A 4,812-nucleotide genomic window follows, 5' to 3' on the forward strand; every position below is an offset into this window, starting at 1 on the left:
ACCTTTGCGGAGAGTAACCATGCCACGCACAAAAAATTCAGCAGAACTGTCAGATTTTCAAAAAGGTCGTACTGTTGGGCAATCTGAGGCTGGTCTTAGCCAGCGAAAAATTGCCGAAAATCTTCAAATTGCTCTTGCTACTATTAATAGAATTATAGTGCAATTCAAAAGCCAAGGAAAATAATCAACAGATTCTCGTCCCGGACGACCTGGACCCTCGGAAAGGAAGTTTCGCTGTTTGAAGAGAATTGTGGAAAACGAACCCCGTTCGAAGGCTTCTGACATTGCAAAACAATTAGAAGTTAGTGCAAGAACGTGTGTTACATATCTGCATAAGCTTGGGTATTATGGACGAGCAGCTAGAAGAAAACCTCTCTTTCAACCAATTAGTATCAAATAAAAGATTTTGAAAATTAAAGTTGTCTATTTACTTCTTGCATGCCTGTGTATATCCTGTTTTTGTACTTTTTTACGATTCGTATATTTGATTGATAATACTGGCAATCTCCAGCATATGAAATAAATAAGTGAATAAATAAGTGAAGAAATAAATTTGCCCTAAACTGCCGAGAACGTCGATAAAACAAGTTAATAAATGATAGTTACGAGACCTATAACGAAATATTACTCCTAAAAGTAGGTAGTAGTTTTATGGTAGATCATCGAATTCGATGATAACTATTTCCTTCAGTTGTAGATTCTTTCATAATTACATCTGTGAAAAGTTTATTGCTTTCACAGTGTTTACTGTTTTACAAAATTAAATTAGAAAACTGGATAAAACAGAGAACACAGTTGAAACAATTAAAAAGAAAAAAAAAACCCAAACAATTCACTACATTGAGTTGAACAGTTGGGGGTGCTAGGAAACCTCTCTTATGGTTATTGAGGCACACCAGCGCGCTTGCAGCGTTGCCGCGAGTATGGATAGGCTGATGCGCTGGAACAGTCAAGCGGTCTCACGAGCCTTACCAGTTACCTCTGCAAGGCAAGTTGCCAGTGAAGACAGGAATCTCGCAATTAGTGGTCCGACCCCACCAAACGTCTCAAATGCCACAGGATGGAAAATACAGTTGGCCGACAGATCGTGGTATTGCAGGATTTTGTTCCGCTCCGCCGCAGAAATTGAGGAACTCGCCCTGACCGCAGCATCCAGGATGTGAGAAGAAGCAAAGGAGTCGCTAACTGTGACATGCCAGACAAGGCATCTGCCTTGCGACCAGGGACACAGGGTGAGACCGTAATGACTCTTCCCATCACATCTGGACAACCCAGACGGTTCCAAGATGGAGGAGATGTTTGCGCGGGCCAAGCTCCTCTTGAGTTTCAGTTTCAACTCCGTATGACGCGCGAAGCGACTAGCATTCGGGCGGCAAGAAAGGCCATAGAGGCCTGTGGAGTCGAGAAGCCTGCCACAACGACAGGTCAAAACCGTGCATACGTCAGCTCCTACTCTGAGAGCAATGGAGACACAAAGTTCGTCCAAGCTGAGTAGGCCACCAACATTAGCCACAGGGATTGCATCAATTCAGTTGCCTGAGTATTTTGACACTAACAGACAGTAAGTGGCATCTTGAAAACTGGTCCGACTGGATGAAGAGGGAGTCGAAGATGGCCTTCGAAATTATGTTGTCCCAAGCTCTCTGACTCCGACAGTCCTCCACCTTCTCAGGAGCAAACAAGCCCAATTCCATCCAGTGTTGGAGACTTTCACCCAACTCCCTGTTGGAAATGGTCCATGTTGGAGAGGAGAGAATGCTGCTCACCAGGGTGGAGCAGGCGTGGATGGAGGAAAAGAAGCAGGGGAGAGAGAGGGACGAACACTTACGAAGATCAAGGCCTCCAAATCGCTTGGGCAATGCAGCCTGATTGCGGGACGTTGGAGAAAGTCTGACATTGACTAAGCATTCGAGTCACTCAAAGATTAAGTTGTCGAAGCATTGGAGACACGATGGGAATCAGTATGATGAGCTGACTTTGAGCAAATATAGAGAGGTAATTCCTAAGTATGAAAATATAGAGCAGTAATTCCTGAGTATGAAAAAACCTTGATAGGGTTCGATAGCTTCAATATTTTTCAGCAATTGCACAAGAACAGCCACCATCGACTGGAAGATGGACTCAAGGCAAGGTCAGTAATTGAGGCTTCTAGGAAGCACCAAGCCGATGGGGGAATTACTGCAATAGAAGGGAAGGACTCTGCAAAAAGGTCAATAGTTGGTTGATGTTGAGAAGCCGGTTGGTTGAGGATCCAGAGCTCACATTTGGAGCTGTTTACTTGGAGACCCCAGCAATTATTGATATTTAGTTACAGTCACAGACAAAACATGTGACTGCTTAGAAAAAACTCGATATTAATCCGAGAGCTTTCCTTTTCTATATCGTCAATCTCCATCTATGAGGGAGGACATCAACGTGAAAGGTTGGTAGCGATCTTCTGCTTTTGAAGACTTTGATGCTACTCCACTTCAAAATAGATTACTCCTTTCTAAAGTGGTGCTTACTTGATCTTTGAATTGCTTCTTTAGTTCTCTAGTCAAGCGATGACCACAGTGTAGTTAGCCACAGAGGATCCTGTTCTGCAGAAGTGGTTTGAGTCAGACATGAGCATTACATGTCAGAGTTATCTCAGCTGTTGCCCGTAGTGTATGGATTCAATGCTGCTGATGTTAGTTCGACACAGGGTTTTGTGCGTAATCCTATCTCGTCAGGTGACTGAAAGGATCTTCTGAAGACACTGGATGATAAAGACCCCGAGGTCCTTAATGTGTTCACTGTATGTAGTTCATGTTTGCAGGGGAGTGGAAAGCAGTTTTTCTGGAATATAAACTACATCACCAGTCTTCAGTTATCAATCATCAGCTCAATAATCTACTTATATCATAGCTTAGTGGCAGTCGATTACCTTTAAGTATCCATCAAGTCTAAAGTTGATCGTGACTCCTGCCACTTTTCGTATTTTTCAGTGTAGTAGTGTGTTCATACAAATAATGAAAATATTAAAATGTACAGAATCCAGCATGTAAATTCATCTAACTCATCTTCTTACACTGAAGGGCTCAACATCACATGAATAGCTAGGCCACCAAGCTTTAACCTTTAGGCGATTGCGTGAAACTAATTCTGCAGGGGATATTTGACATGACCACTTAATAATTTCTGCCAAGGTACTGTTAATGAAAAAATAAAATCGCCATTGCAAAGGAGACCGTTTTCCAGCTTCCATAGAGGGTGCCAACGTGCTACCATCTGATAGCACATGCTTTGATATGCCTTGGCAGATATGTATTCTCTTTCAATTAAATGCTAGTGTTACCGTTTTTCAGTTAAATGCTAGCCTTAAAATCTTTTAGCATACTGGTATTTTTTGATAGGCACAATGGAGTTTATTAGGTTTGTACTATTAATATTTTGAAGACATCAGTCCCAACAAAACCATAACTTTTATCATCGTTCGCGTAGCTAGGTGGGGATGACAGGGGCGGCACTTTTGAGTCTGCTGTAGGCAATATGTTTTTTTGTGGGGTCCGGGGGCGGAAAACGGAAGGGCCACCCCAGGCGGCACACACTCTAGCTACGTTAGTGCGACCACTGCTGCTATAATTTTATATCAAATGCTTTAAAAAGGCTCAAAGCTTTAATGCACTAAACAGGTGAAGTTGCAAATGGTTTTTGCAAAGTAAAAGTTAATCAAAGAGTATCTTGATTTTGGGATTTAAGGTAACCTCGTTAACCATACAATTTACCTACTTAAACTGACATTCAGTTAAACTTGAAGCAAGACGGGAATTCTCTTTGCCCTACCATCTATTCAACACATTCTACACTTCTATTTTTAAAACTATGAATTAATGAAAAATAGTTGCTTTGCTATTCAATTCGCATTTCTTTTTTAAATACATCTTTAGAAAATTTCTTCATTTTCAGTTGGTGATAAATAAAGCAACAGTTGGTTCTACTTCATGAGTATACCATGCATCGCGCGGCATGTTTTCCAACTGCGAATAAAACATTGCTTGACCCGCATTGTCGACATATCGTATTTGATTGCTCCCAAGAACAAATGTCTCAAAAAAATCACCCTGAATCCTATATACAAAATTGAGCTTTCCATTAGTTTTAATGCATTAAAACATTTTTCTTGAATATGCGCTGCGCAAATTAGGGTGTGTCTTTTATATCATCAAATACGGTAGTTTCTTTCTTTTACCAACATCCATCGCCTTTTAGTAGTCTTTATATGAAAACTATCATCATTTAGATTCACAAAACTGAGCGATTTACAACTTCAAGTACAAGTTCTCTTACCTAATCTGTTATATGAAATCTAATCATTAGAGCTCAAACATGTACCTTGTAGGGTAAGCTTGTTATAATAGGTCAATGTATTTCGCGTCGAAGATCAGCGTCAACAACCAGACAGCATGTCTTTAATTCTTACCACTTAACCAAAAATCCAATGACCTCCATCCCACTGCTCTCAGTGATATATCCGGTGTATATATTTGGAGATTCATTAATCTCCGCGGTTATTGGAAATTTTTCATCATTCAATTCACCGAATTGCTGTGAATGACTCTCCATGTGTTGCTCGCATATATCTCCTGGGTAAACGTATCAAACACCGTATTCCGATTTATCTCTAATTCGATGATAGTCCGAGAGTAATTTCTTACTCACATACAGGAGTTAAATGCAAAGAACAAACAGACTTGTTCACCGCATGTAAAGGTTAGACAATGCCACTACTTTCCATCAATGGAAGGATTTTTACAGCAATAACAGATAACCCTTTAACATGCATCGAGTCAC

Source organism: Octopus bimaculoides, chromosome 2 (assembly GCF_001194135.2).
Source record: "Octopus bimaculoides isolate UCB-OBI-ISO-001 chromosome 2, ASM119413v2, whole genome shotgun sequence".
In the NCBI taxonomy this organism is placed as follows: Eukaryota; Metazoa; Mollusca; class Cephalopoda; order Octopoda; family Octopodidae; genus Octopus; species Octopus bimaculoides.